Source organism: Hyperolius riggenbachi, chromosome 7 (genome assembly GCF_040937935.1).
Source record: "Hyperolius riggenbachi isolate aHypRig1 chromosome 7, aHypRig1.pri, whole genome shotgun sequence".
NCBI classification, from domain to species: Eukaryota; Metazoa; Chordata; class Amphibia; order Anura; family Hyperoliidae; genus Hyperolius; species Hyperolius riggenbachi.
This window is the reverse complement of record NC_090652.1, coordinates 248,591,826-248,606,998: the sequence shown is the minus strand read 5'-3', so window position 1 is coordinate 248,606,998 and position 15,173 is coordinate 248,591,826.

Here is a 15,173-nt window from a genome sequence, read left to right as displayed (position 1 = left end):
CTTATATATTTATTGTTTTTTCCTGAGATAGCATGGCTGACAGCTCCTCTTTAAAGTGAATGGGAACTGTTTTATTTTTTGTATTTTGCGATAGTGGACCAATTACCTCATTCTCCTATTAAATTCTGTCCCCATTTCGTTTGTTTTGCTGCAGGCTGGCCCCCAAAATCTCTGTTTATATTATTTGACCAGTTCGATCGAATATTGTAGCTAGAGAGAGGAGGCAGAGCTTCTTTTCCCTGCTCTGTCACTCCTCCATCTTTTCGCCCCTTGCTCCGCCCTCTCAGTTGCACTAATGTTATTTATATAAATTATTTGTGAAAGTGCTATTATACCTTCACACGTTTGGTTCATCCGGCAGCTCCTTAGACTTTGAAGTCACAAGTCACAGTCAGAATGTACTGCGTGCGCGTGCGCTGTATGATACACGTGGGCGCGTTGCGCACGTGTTCATGGCCGCACACAAAAGTCTCATTGTCTCGCGCTATTTTATCGGCGCTTGAGAAAGTGAGATATTTGGAAGGAAGAGGCTGCCGACCCGGAAGATAAAGCAAAGGTCGGCAGCCATCTTGGATTTATACGGAAAAGATTTTGGGCCATATTTAACAACCAGGGGCAGGGGAGCGGCGAAATTAAGGAGAGGTGAAAGTATTTTTAATTTGAAATCTATAAATGTCATTTAAAAAAAAATCTGATTCCCAATGGCTTTAACAAAAAACTGTAGTTCTGCTTTAAAGGGAACCAGAGATGAAAGTTTCACACAAAATAAACATATCAATCGATAGCTTGTAAAGAATAAATTCTCTACCTGGTAATTTCGCCACTCTGGTGTGCCTTTTTGAGTGTTTTTTCTCCATTATTGCTTGAGGAAAAATCCAATATGGCCGCTGGCTCATACCCATTCTGCTTTCGGGTTATGAGCTGTTCTGGATGTGCTGTCTAGGCTCTATGAAACTATAGACAAGCAGAGCTGCTGCTGCAGCCTTTCATCTATCGGTATGCATTCAACTTCATTATTCTGGTATGCTGTGTGACTGCCTGTAGGAAGTGTCTTTCATAGGAATGAAACTGCACAGATAATGATGACTGCACAGTGCACACAGATGAAATACTACAGCAGCCACACTTGTCTATTGTTTTAGAGCTTCTTTCTCAGCACGAGCAGCCCCTTCCATGTCATCAGAGCTCTAAGTATGCAAAGCAGGAAAGCTGAGCCAGGAGGGGGCAGGCTTGAAAAGACTTCACAGAAGACTGACTCAGCTATAATGATTCCGGGTCAAACTAAATGCTCAGTCGGGGATTCTTATCAGAGCTGTTAACAGGCAGACTGAGCAGATAAGGATGAAACTAAAAGCAGGGCAGGTGTTTACTGTCATGTTCCCACTGATAAATGTAGTAAAATACATGAGGGTGCTTTGTCTCTGGTTCTCTTTAATGGATAAAGCTGGCGCTGTGTCTGTGGTTATTGAAGCATCATCCTTGTACCTCTTCATTGTCCCTCCGAAAAGAGTCAGCATTGCTAGTATGGGAGACCTGCTGCTAGCTTAGTTCCAGCTGGTACAACATCAAAAGGTTCTACAAAAGTGAACTTTTCCAGAAGATCTTTGTTGAATTGCAATATACATCAGGACAGAGGCCAACTTCCAAGCCTATGATAATGTAGGACATTCCTGGAACACTATAAAAGAGGGCCTGTGACTTGATTCGGTGCCCTTTACAAGGAGCTTTTGTTTCCCCCATTGTCTGTATTGCATTTTGAGTTTGGAAAAAATCAAAACATAAACAGTTAAATCTTGCAGTTCTGCCCATGACCTATTTATATCTAGTTGTGACTACTGATTAAATCATTCAGCAATGCATATTTATAATTGACATAGCTTATATGCTCCATCAGTATTGCACTGGAATAGAGCAGTTTTATCAAGAGGTGCAAAATGCCATTTCTAAAGCTGTGTCCAGTGTCATCACAGTGACTTGAATGCTAAAGCAGGTTCTGTATGAGTGGTAATGGCCTTTCTTCAAGAAATAAAATGGAGCAAGACTGACTAACACAATTTTGTGAAAACAAGGACTTTGCATTCATAATTACTGTAGTTTGAAAAGCCTCCCTGAAGACTATATACTTGGAAGAAGCCAGATGGAAAGTGCAGTAACTAAATTGATTATAAATATAATCCGATAAAAATGTTTAAAAAGTGAAGTGAACAAATGAAAACGCATGCAAGGGATAATATAGGAGCGGATTATAGCCATATTTAAGACTCTCTCCAATCATATATGAGAGATAACTTAATACCGGTAAATGAAATCATTAACTCTATGGCAAGGCAGGATTTAAACTTTTTGTGCCCCGACGACAAGTATATTCTGGCTCACCTTTCTTGTGCAGCAGTGCCCCTCCCATTCCATGTGCAGCCCCCTCTTCCATGTGTATCATCCATGTACAGCAGCCCCTTTGTTTCATGAAACTCCCTTGAGCACCAGTTTCCCTTTAATATGTGTTGCTCCCCATTTTCAGCCTCCTCTTTCATATGTAGCAACCCCTCTTTCATGTTCAGTTGCCCAGTTGGGTTGCAGCCTCCCAAGGCCTGGGCCTGTGTGACCTTTTCAGAAATCTGGCCCTGCTCCTAAGTCTTGAATGCAAATAATTTGGCTTGTGAAATAAAAATGCAATTAAGATGACTTTAGTAATGCTGTGGGAGAAAAACAAGAGGGCTAAGCTTGGGACTTTATAGGGGACACAAACCTATCTATCTATCTATCTATCTATCTATCTATCTATCTATCTATCTATCTATATATATACTGTGCATATTGCCATACAATAACGGTCATTAAAACTTAACATTTATTGTAATATGATTACACAGTTAGAGCAATACAAGATATTGCACCAACAATTATAGAAAATATACAGTACATATAAATGTGTTTTTTTTCAAATAATAATAAGAAGAATCGATTTTTCACCACTCCGCTACCCAAATTGTAAATAATGTAAGGAATGGTGCAATAGATCAGAATACTTGACAATACCACCTCAACACATTTTTGGAAACAATTTGAATCGAGAAATGATTGAGAGAAAGTGTTTCTGGAATTGTAATCTATTCTGATTGCGCCATCTTTTCTGTTATTTACAATTTGGGTAGCGAAGTGGAAAAAAACGCTGCGCTAAAATTCATAATGCTTGATGTTTTAAAGTGTTTTATATAACACAATCATATGCATATTTTCTACAATGTTGGTGCAATATAATGCATTACTATAACCTGTGCTTTTACAATCTGTCTGCTTAACCAGTTTATAATTAAGGTGCCCATACACTCGTCAGATTGGCAGCAGACAGATAAGAAATGCATCTGATGATCTATCTGATGCGTTTTTAGAACATTTTTTACCAGGATAGAATTCCAATAGATTTCAGTTTGAAATCTATTGAAATTCGATCTGATGGCATTTTTTTGCCATCAGATTTCCATTAAGGCCAATGCAAACTGATAAGCAATCTCATCAGATCAACCTAAATTTTCCACCCTGCCAGTTCGATGGAAATCCATCGAAATCGATCGAAATCGGCCATCGATCGGTCGATTGGCCAACCGATTTGCAAACGATCAATCGATCGGGATCGATCGGTCGGCCAGAAAATCGGCTGAGTGTATGGGCCCCTTTAATGTTAAGTTTTATTGGCTTTCTCATTGTATGCTTATATATATATATTTGCATTAAATAGTGTGTCCCCTATAAATCCCAAGCCTAGCCCTCTTTTTTTTCGCTCAAGTATAATTAGGGATGTGGGGCCACTTTTTAATCACGTTTAATATTATTCTAATTAAGTGGTAGTATTAACACTATGTAGCGCCATCTTGTAAGTGATGCTGTAGAAAAAGCTTTTCCTAATGAAAAAAAAAAGTACAAAAAAACAGATACATGACAATATTTTGAAATTATGGATTAAAAAAAAGTTTAATTCATAAAACACAGAACAAGGATTTAATAGGTTCCACATTAGATTCCATATAAACATCAAATCCAACTGTGAGAGAACGCGGAAAAGCCGCCGCGTGTGCTGCTAAGGAGGTGGCTGATTCCGCGTCCAATGCGGCGGTTTGCACGCGGAAGCGTGCGTCTGGTAACAGGGCAGAACGCGGAAAATCCGCCTCATGTAACAACAGTAAGGCGGCTGGTTCCGCGTCCAGCGTGGCGGTTTGCACGCGGCAGCGTGTGTCTCAGTCTGTTAGTGCACACAGGCTTTGGAATACACGCGCGCGCGCTGAGAGGCAGAACTCTTATACTGGGCAAGGAGAGGTCAGCTGATCACGCCGATCAGCTGACTCCAGAGCAGGTTACTATTGGTTGATCAATTAGGGGTGGTGCCAGAGAGCACTACTCCATATACAAGTAGATAAACGAAGGAGGCACTCCAATGGCGAATAAACTTGCGTTTATATTCAAGTAGCAAAACACGACATGTTTCGGGGCGGACCCCTTTCTCAAGTGTACATGCAACCACGTGAAAACACAACATACTTATGCACAGCAGTGCACCACACCCTTCATGGAAGACCCACCCCCTGAAGGAAGAATTCCCCGCTGTTTACATCATACGGCGCTGCTGAGCAGCAGCGCCTGATTGGCCAGGGATCGCCGGCATCTGATAGGCTGAAACCTATCCTAGGCGGCGCAGGACGGATATCCGTCCTGCGCAACCCATAGCGAGAGGGAGAGGGAGGGAAGGGCAGAGAGAGAGGCAGATAGCCGGCGGTGATCAGACCCCCCAAGTAGGACATCCCCCTAGTGGGGAAAAAAAGGGGGAAAGTCTGGTCGCCCTGGCTGCAAAGTGATCTGTGCTGTGGGCTGGAGAGCCCACGCAGCACAGATCACCAGAAAATCCCCTGGTCCTCAAGTGGTTAAGGTGCCCGTAACATGGAACAATTTTTTCATTTTTTTTCGATTAGATAATTTGGTTCCATTATTCCGTTAGATCGAATATAAAGATTTTTCCAACATGTCTGATCGGATTTTTATAGAAAAAACGGGATAATCATTTGTTTTTCTTGATCAAAAGAAAATATTATCTTCAACTTTCATCTGATTCGATCATTTTGGTCAAAAAAATGGGAAAATCAAACGTTTTTATTGTATTGTGTATGAGTACATGAGGCTTCATCTACATCCAGTCCAATTGGATTGCAATAGATTTTGCAATAGATTTTGGGTACTTATCAAAGCAAAATCTATCGCAACGTTGATCTAAAACAATTTGGATGTCTACACACGATGCAATTTCTTATCAGATCACCGGTCGATCTGATGGAAAATTGTGCCATGTAGATGAGGCTTAAAGCTTTCTAAACACAAGGACAATCCCAGCTGATATCAAGAAGATATCTACTGTAAAGCTGGCCACTAACGGTCCAATTTCTAGCGAAAAATCGTTCGAGCGATCAGAAATTCTGATCGGACGAAAAATCGTTCACTACACCATCAACTAACCAATCATTGCTTCCTATCTATCACGACCACCAAGAAAATCCAAATTTTCATTCGACGAAAATTCATTCGGGCGACATTTTTTTCACTCGTTCATAATCGATTGTGTCCACCAATGGAGATTATTTACAACCAATCCGATCAGAATTTCTGATCGCTCGAACGATTTTTCGCTAGAGATTGGACCGTTAGTGGCCAGCTTAAGGCTCGTTTCCCACTTGTGCCAGATAATGTGAGGCCAACCAGAGTGGACCGATCCGATTTGGTCTGGCCGGAACCTGGGGCACTATCATTACCACCATTAGGGAATGCATCTACTTTTTCAGAGTTAGGGCCCGTTCACACTTAGAACCGCAGAACGCCGGCGATTATCGCCGGCATTTTGCGGGAGTGATTTTCCCGCGATTAGCGTGGAAAAATAACTGGACACTGCGGCGGTTTTGGAGCGATCGCGATTAGCGTGCTATGCACGCTAATCACGATCGCAAATCGCGGAACGCTCGTCGCCGGCAAACCGCTGCATGCAGCGCGGTTGCGGTTATCGCTAACCGCAACAGCGGCAGTGAGAACACTGCCACTCGCTACATTGTGTAGCGGTTCTTGCAGAACCGCTAGCGGTTTGCCGTGAGCAGGAATCGTGCGATTCCCGCTCAGGTGTGAATGGGCCCTTATTGAGGACTGCACAGAAGTACGGCCCACTTACCGCAATGGATCCCATAGATCCATTGCAGACTGACAACAGGGCCGGTTTAAGGGGCCGAAGTGCCCTGGGGCAAACTTAAGCTTGGAGTCCCCTGCACTCCCCCTCATGTGATGCAACTGCGCCTCTAACCCCCCCTTCGTGACCTGACTGCTACCTGGGCCCCTGCGGGTGTGCTTCATGTCATTACCTATCTCGGCAGTCGGGCAGGGAGCGGCTGCATATACCGTGCACTCTGAGGCTGGCACTGTGGCACGCTGTCCACTTCCTTCTCTATGACCCGGCGCGTAATGTGTAAACACGCGCCGGGTCTTAGAGCGGGAGGGAGACAGCGTGCCAGCCTCAGAGCACATGGTTTGTGCTGCCGATGCCTGCCTGACTGCCGAGATAGGTAATTAATTACACAAAGCACACTCGCAGGAACCCGGGGAGCAAAGACAGGGACCTGCTTGTCAAAGACAGGGAGGGTGACACGGGGCCCCTGCCGAGGTCGGAGCCCCAGGGCAATTGCCCCCTTTGCCTCTATGGCAGCGCCGGCCCTGACTGACAAATGTGAATGGCTCCTATATATAAAATCCATCCACTGTCAGTTTTGCACTGAGAATGGACAAAAAATTTCCATTCTCAACTGAAGTGGGAACACAGCCTTACTAATATACCACAAATACAAAAGTGAGTGTCCAGCATTGCACAAATTGTGCAAAGACTGGTATCTAAATGACAACATTTTTTTTGTCTGCACTGTCTGAGTCTGAGGGGACCTGCTGTTGGCCCCAAAACAATTGTCACATTTTTGTGCTGATGAAGCAATAAAGAGGACTGTTGCAATTTGAACCCGGTGTGCGAGCCTGGACTTACATTGTGATTGCTATGTGAATTAGTGCTTTGGCTTGGCACTCACAGGCTCTGCACCCACCATTTGGGTAAGGTGTGCCACTTCCACCTATTTCTCTGCTCTGTAAATTACAAAGTTTGGAGTGGTTGAAACTTAGCAAAAAAAAAATAAGAATTGAGTTCCTTGCAGAACTTGGCAAACCAGTTTATGGAACAAGATATTGAGCTAGAGATGCAGACACTGATGAAAAGGATATCAGACTGCTACTAAACTGCTGTTGGGGACAAAGTAACATCACTCTTCAGAATCAGTAAATACTTTTCAGAACTTCTAGTTCAGAAAGGGTGTGTTAATCTCCATGTCTATTTAATTTATTTATTTATCTCATTTAGGGCTTGATTCACAAAGCCGTGATAAATGCTATCACGGGCGTGATAAGCTTAGCGCACGGGTTATCGCATGTATAGGTTTGCCCGCGTATTAGTAAAGGCTTGCATCCATTAACTTTCTCCGTTCATGCGCTAGCCCATATGTTAGCGCATGAACGGGAAAGTTAATGCGCACAAACCTTTACTATTATGCACGCAAACCTGTACGCGCAATAACCCGTGCGCTAAGCTTATCATGCCCGTGATAGCAGTTAGCACAGCTGTGTGAATCAAGCCCTAAATTGCAGAGGAGGGAACCAATGGCACTGTGTAGACAGTGAACAAATTCTCATATTTCCTGATATCTGCTAAAAATGCCCCTGTTAATACTGATAAGAACTAGAAACTTCTTCATTTGTCTTTCTCTAATTCCTCTTTTTGAATCTAAAACAACAGGAAGTTAGTTATTCTTAAATCTAAACTTTTAATGAACCTGAACTGAAAATAAACTTATGAGAAAATGGGCCCGATCTAAATCATTTTTCTCCTTAGTTTTCTCCTAGGTGATATTTTCACACCTTACTAATAAAATGCCTTTTAAACCATCTGCAAGCAAGAAAATGTACAGAATAATTTTGAAAGTACTTTTTCACCTACTTTTTGGTACTTTTTCAATTGAAGAATGCTGAAAAGTTATATATATATATATATATATATATATATATATATATATATATATATATATATATAAAGAAAAGATGAAAAACTAGGAGAAAACGTAGGATAAAAAGTGAATTGGATCAGTCCCAATTAATCCTATGTGTAGTACGGATATATTTATTTTCAGTTTAATGGCTTAATTTCTAAGATTGCATCAGACTATCACATTTGCTGTTTAGAATCTACACTCTGTCTTGTTAAAGGAGGCCAGAGCCAAAAGGCTCTGGTAAAAATGGAAGATGCAGTGGTTAGGGGATTAAAAGTAGGTACTTACCTCTCCTCTCACTCCCCTCCATCAGTCGCCATTCTTCTAAAATACATACCGGTGTCCTGGTGACTTTCCTGACCTCTAACCCGGTCATACTGCGCTGCGCATGCGCAGTATGTCCTTCCTTCTTCGCCTGTGCCGGCGCATAGTTATGGGCAGAAGCACGCTCACTCCTCTGTCTCTTCCGTGCTTGCGTCTGCACTCCACTGAAGCAAGCGTCATGTATATAGATGTCAATGTATCTATGTAAAGATGCTCAATAGTATGCTATTACATAAATTATGAATTGCTAATACAAAAAGAAGAATGCCCGATATTCAAACAGAATCCCCCGTCCAAGCTCATTCTTTCCTCCGAACTCACTCCAAGTGCTAGCAGCCAGCACGACTCCACTTAGCATGTGACTCTTGCTTCAATGAAGTGCAGACGCAGCACGGAAGAGACATAGGAGTAAGCGTGCTTCTGCCCATAACCATGCACCACCAGAAGCGAAGAAGGTAGGACATACTGCGCATACGCGGCGCAGTATGTCCGGGTTAGAGGTCAGGTAAGTCTCCAGGACACCGGCATGTTCTCTAGAAGATCGGTGGCTGACGGAGGGGAGCGAGAGGAGTGGCAAGTATCTACTTTAAACCCCCTAATCACTGCATCTTCCATTTTTACCAGAGCCTTTCGCCTCTGGTGTCCTTTAAGCTGAAAAAGAAAGAAACGTAAGGACCCCTTATCTCACTGTTTCTCTGTCTTTTCTATTTCCTTTTCAAGAAACCAGACTGAATTCTGACATGATGCTATTGACGAGATCTTTTGCATAGATAACTCTTGCTGTACTGGATGAAACAGTAATGGACTGCAGAGAATTTCTTATTAGGGCTGCTGTTATATTTTCATTAGTTCCTATGGTGGCGCCCAAATTGTCCATTAGCCTCAGGGGCTCAAATTTCCTGCTCCTGGATTGTGCATCTGTAACAACAAAATTGCATTCATAGTTATTTGGGTTGAAAAAAGACATACGTCCATCAAGTTCAACCAGAGAACAAAGTACAACACCAGCCTGCTCCCTCACATATCCCTGTTGATCCAGAGAAAGGCGAAAAACCCTTACAAGGCATGGTCCAATTATCTCCAAAAGGGAAAAAAATTCCTTCCCGACTCCAGATGGCAATCAGATAAAATCCCTAGATCAACATCATTATGCATTACCTAGTAATTGTAGCCATGGATGTCTTTCAATGCAAGGAAAGCATCTAAGCCCCTTTAAATGCAGATATAGAGTTTGCCATAACTACTTCCTGTGGCAGTGCATTCCACATCTTAATCACTCTTACTGTAAAGAACCCTTTCCTAAATAAATGGCTAAAACATTTTTCCTCCATTCGCAGATCATGTCTTCAAGTCCTTTGAGAAGGCCTAGGGACAAAAAACTCATCCGCCAAGCTTTTATATTGCCCTCTGATGTATTTATACATGTTAATTAGATCCCTTCTAAGGCGTCTTTTCTCTAAACCCAGTTTATCTAACCTTTCTTGGTAAGCGAGACCTTCCATCTCACGTGTCAATTTTTTGCTCGTCTCTGCACCTGCTCTAAAACTGCAATATCTTTCCTGTAATGTGGTGCCCAGAACTGAATTCCTTGAAAACACTCCAGAAAGCGCTGGTTCTTTACTCTTAAAAACACTCTCAAAATGCTAGAGTTTTTGAGAAATATTTGTGATTCCTAGTGGGTCCTTGGCCTCAATTTGGTTTGAGAAAGAAGGATAGACAAGGGCAAGAGAACATCTCATTGGCACTTGGTGCTAGCTCAGGCCAGTAATCTGGATACCTGATAGTCCAGAGGGTCCTTAGTGCTGAGAGTATCCACATGACTCCTGAAACCACTGTAGACATGGATCTGGTGGTTGCGGCACTACCTGTGGGGGCTGTGGAAAGAAATTGACTCTGAGGCCAGTGCTAGATAGCCAAAAACATGACCAATGGGTAGGGGGCTGTACACAGAAGGGGGGAGGTTCTGTGAGAGTGTAAGGTTAGTTTTGGTTGTAGTTAAATATTAAAACACCTGTAAAATTGACCTATGTTTTACTATCATCATTACAACTGTCAATATTTTTTCATTTTTATTTGGCACCCAATTCACAATGGAATTTATTGTTTAGACTTCTATCGGCTTCATCCCACTCCCATTTGTCCTTGCTTCCCTATTTCATCCTATGGGGTGATCACCGCAATTCATATGTGGGGTGATCGCCGGATTTCAAATGTAGGGTGAATGCTGCACTTCACATGTGGGGTGATTGGATTGCTGGATTTAATATGAGGAGTGATTGGCAAACGTCATCTCTTGGGTGATTGCTGTATTTCATATGTGGGGTACGTGATTTTTATCTCACAACTTAACACAAACCCAGAAACCATGGGGACTTTGCTCTTCCTAGGGGGAGAGCATAGTTGGGGGGGGGGGGGCATCCTCACAATGTTTGCTTCAGGCAGCAAAAAATATAGAACCTGTCCAGCCCAGAGTACTCTGGGAAATTAGGCATTGCCCCTGCTCACTTCACACAAACAACATGCAAACAGCCTGCAGTAAAAATGTTGTCACCTGTAATAAATATAAGAAATTTAATCAGGGTAAGGATATTCTACAATAGGCAAAGATTGGCAGAATATTTATAAATTAATATTGTAAAAAATAAGCATTTTTTTCAATAAGTTATATTCCGTTAAGTTCTTCTTTAAGCTACAAATACAGCGAACAAAGTTTTGAATAGATTAGACATTATAACAAAAATTATCATTAAATTCAACTAACACCTATAAAAAAAAACAGGTTACCTGTCCTGATGAGGTGGCTGGTACATATGGTTGTTGGCAGGCATCCTGGTGTATTCTGTCAGTTACCCAAGCAAGGGGGTCCTGGCAGTGTGCACCTACACACGTCTTGTAAGTGCTGGCGCCGTGTGTGGTGTTGGTGTGAGTGGCTGTGTGCGCATATGACTGGCATCTGTACAGTTCATGGTTGTGTGCGTGATTATGTGTGTGCATGCATGCATGTACACTTGTGCGTGTGATGCTTTTTGCAATTGGAACCAAAACGGCCTATTTAATTTTTGCTTTGTTGCAGACTTCTGCTATGTCCAAGTGTCCGTCCTGTTGCAGAATCCTGCCTGCCTGCCTGACTATACAATCTGTTGCAAACCTTGAGCCTGTACAAGAACCTGATCCATTGCTGAACACAGTCTGCCTGAGAACCTGTCCTGTTGCCGACTCTGAATCTGTTCCTGCACCTGGCTCATTGCTGAAGGTCTCCAGCAACACGCCTTGTTGTCCAGACAACAGTTCTGCAAGCGCTCCTGCCCCTTGTTCACTGCCGGCCCCTGTTACAACCCCAGGTGCCCAGTTGATAAGTCACAAGAGTTGCTGTCCTCAACATTGGGGTCTCCTCCATATAAGGTATGTCACACCAGGGCAATATTAATTGTTATCAGACAGATATCAATAATTTACCTAATCTACCCCACCCCCTACCCCCAAAGAAATAGATAAATAGTGTATTACACAAACTGCACAATTGCCATCTACACAACAGAGTTAGAGGGCTAACTAAGACCAAGATTTCATTTCATTGCAAAGATGATATTTTTATGTAGGAAGATAGTCAGAATATACAAGAACGTATACAAGAACGTTATTTGAGCAAAAAGAAGTGATAAAACTCCACTATAAATGGTCTGGATTTAGACAGAAACCAATTCTACCATGTGAAGCCATAAATGTAATCAATAAAATAAATCCTCAGCAATAGGATCAGATGAAATCATGGTGGAGTGGATAAAGGCTCTCAGTGTAGAAGAAAGAATCTTCTCGTCACTGTATTAATGGGTGACTTCATATCGCACGACGAAAGACTAATAAAGGAGACTACGTTCATACATTGATTCAAAACAGTAGAATAAAAGGATTACAATTTATTGTGCAGGTTTGATGGGTTATAAATCCCACTGTCCTTTTATGTTTTTATTTTTTATTTGATATTCTTTTTTGTTTTATTTTTTATTTATTGTGCCATAATTCTTTTTAATTCTTGTGATGGTAAAAGGGCTTTACATTTTACAATTTGCTTTAGCATGGGCCAGCCAGCAGACTTACGGTTCGGTTCGGTGGAAGGTTGTAGAGTGAGTCATGGAGGGTGAAGTCTAAGGTGCCAGGACATCTGTGATGTAAATCCGGGCCTGACTGTGATCAATGAAATTCTCTCTCCTCCATTTTAAAAATGGCCATTATCCCCTAACAGCTTCCTGGTCAGCACACTGTTAAACTGTAATATCACCCACTTGAGCCATAGGAAAACATGGACATTACCTTGCACATTCAGATGTAACTGACAGCTGCTGATATATAACTGACAGCAACTGGTATATTTCAGTTCTGACAAAATATTGTCAGAACTGGAAGGGATCACTCTAAGAAGAAAATGGTGAGCCTCTGAGAGGAACTGACGGTGAGGTTAGTATGTAATATTAATTTACAGCTATGTCATGTGTTTATTTTAAATAATTTTAATCGCTTCAGGTTCCGTTTAATAAGAGCTGCAAGAAGTACCTCTTTATTTATTGGATTTAAAATAGTATGAGATAGTGCACTCTAATACAGTATAGTATAATGCAGCTTAATATAATGCCTAACCAAGGGATTGAGCTTTGGTAATTAAGAGTTACCATTTCTTGGCTTATAATGGTCTCCAATTGTAGGTTGGAATTTACTAGGGCTTGGAAACATGACCACGGTATATGGTCATTGGATTTCCCATGTACGGTTATAAGATGGAGAGCCGATGTTAATAAATGACAAGTCATAGGTTGGACATATTTATCAATGGCATCAAGACCAATCATAAATAATGCTAATTCAGGCATCAGTGAAAAGTCGCTTGAGATTATAGTTCTTAGGAGAATTTCAATTGAGTTCCATAAAGTTCTAACCATTTTACAGTCCCACACCATATGTTTTCATTCCCCAATAGAATTGTTATATTTCCAGCACATTGGAGATTGTTTTGGAGTAAATGAAGCAAATTTTCTAGACGTTAGGTACCACTTAGTTAAAAGTTTCTGAAATTTTTCCCAGTGTGTGGCACAATGTGAACATTTTTTAATGAGCTTACTTGCTACCAAAATCTGACTGGGAGAGATATTTGCATCTAAATAATGGGACCGAGCATTGTTATATTTAGTAGGTAGAGACATGTGATTTGTGAAGAATTCAGAATAGCATACAGAGATTCCCCCATGAAATGGAATTTTGCTGTTGAGCATAGTAAGTATGGGTGAAGTTGAAGAGGTTCAAGTTTTGTGGATGTTACTATGTGGTGTATTCTCATATAGGTACATTTGAAAGATTCCAAAATAGAGTATTTCTCCTTCAATGTTTCAAAAGGTTTTAACTTGTTCGAATTAAGAATGTCTCCAAGATGCCGTATTCCTTTGTCATATAAAGAATGAATTTTTAAATTAACCGAGATGGTGTTTAAAATCTGGATAGGGAGCTGTACAATACTAAAAATCTGAACTTTTGTGTGTATGTTTGGTGTAATATTCCCATGCCATGATGGCCTGGATTCCCATGCCATGATGGCCTGGATTGTAGGAAATGGAGATTTGGGGAGTTTATTCCCTATTAGGATACTACAGATCAGAGCTTTCAGTGGGCTATTCATAATGTGCTCTTCCACTGTCAGCCCACTGTTTAGAGGGTGTTGTTTTTGTCCACCATTCTTTGGACATATTTAGAAGGGTAGAATAGTAATATTTCTCTACACAAGATAGACCTAATCCTTCTTTGTTAGTTGGTAAAGACATAAAGTAATGTACATTTCTGGGTGTACTTCCTTTCCAAATAAAACTCGTAATAATTATTTTTTAAATTATTGAGGAAGTCTTTCTTTATAGAAATGTTTATTGCATGGTAAATATATAATATTTTTGGAAGTATGAACAACTTGAAACAGAGAATTCTGCCCAGCCAAGTTATCATGAATTTACTATATTTCTCACAATCTTGTTTGATTTTTAATAAAAGCGGAACATAATTATACTTAAATAGGGCATTTGTGGAATGAGGAAGTAATATCCCTAAATAAGGTATGTTTGTCTGCCCAGGGAAGTTGAATTTCAGAATCTAGAGGAAAGTGTATTCCCAGCAAAAGCTACTTATTTTTGTTAAGCTTATGAAGTGATGCTGACAGAGCCGGGACAAGGTCCTCCAACACCCAAGGCTGAGACACCAAAGTGCGCCCCTCCATCCCTCCCACCCCAGCCGTCACATACTGACTGCTATTAGACTAAGAGGCGCCTCAGGGCCCACAACCTCCCCAACACCTTAATATCTAGTTAACTGGCTTGCAGTCACTGCCATGTATCCCCTTTTCTTATTTCTTTCTGCTTTAAACACAATTAGGAATGACAGCTGAATGAATTCTGCGCCCCCTCTTACACTGCGCCCTGAGGCTGGAGCCTCTCCAGCCTCTGCCTCGGCCCGGCCCTGGATGCTGAGGAGACCTTATCTAGGTCTGATAACACATTCTGTAATTATATAAAAGGGTTTGAGAGTGAAAGTATCACATCATCTACAAATACTCCAATGCTGACCAAATAAAGGTAGGAAAGTGCTTTAGCTGGGAGTGAGCAAATGGTGTGTTTTGCAGTTAGCATTCAGTTCAGAGGCAGTGGGGGTGAATTCTCTGGCCAGTGAGAGAGGCTGGGGCCCCCGACTGTCTTGTGAACCAGTGTTTGTGAT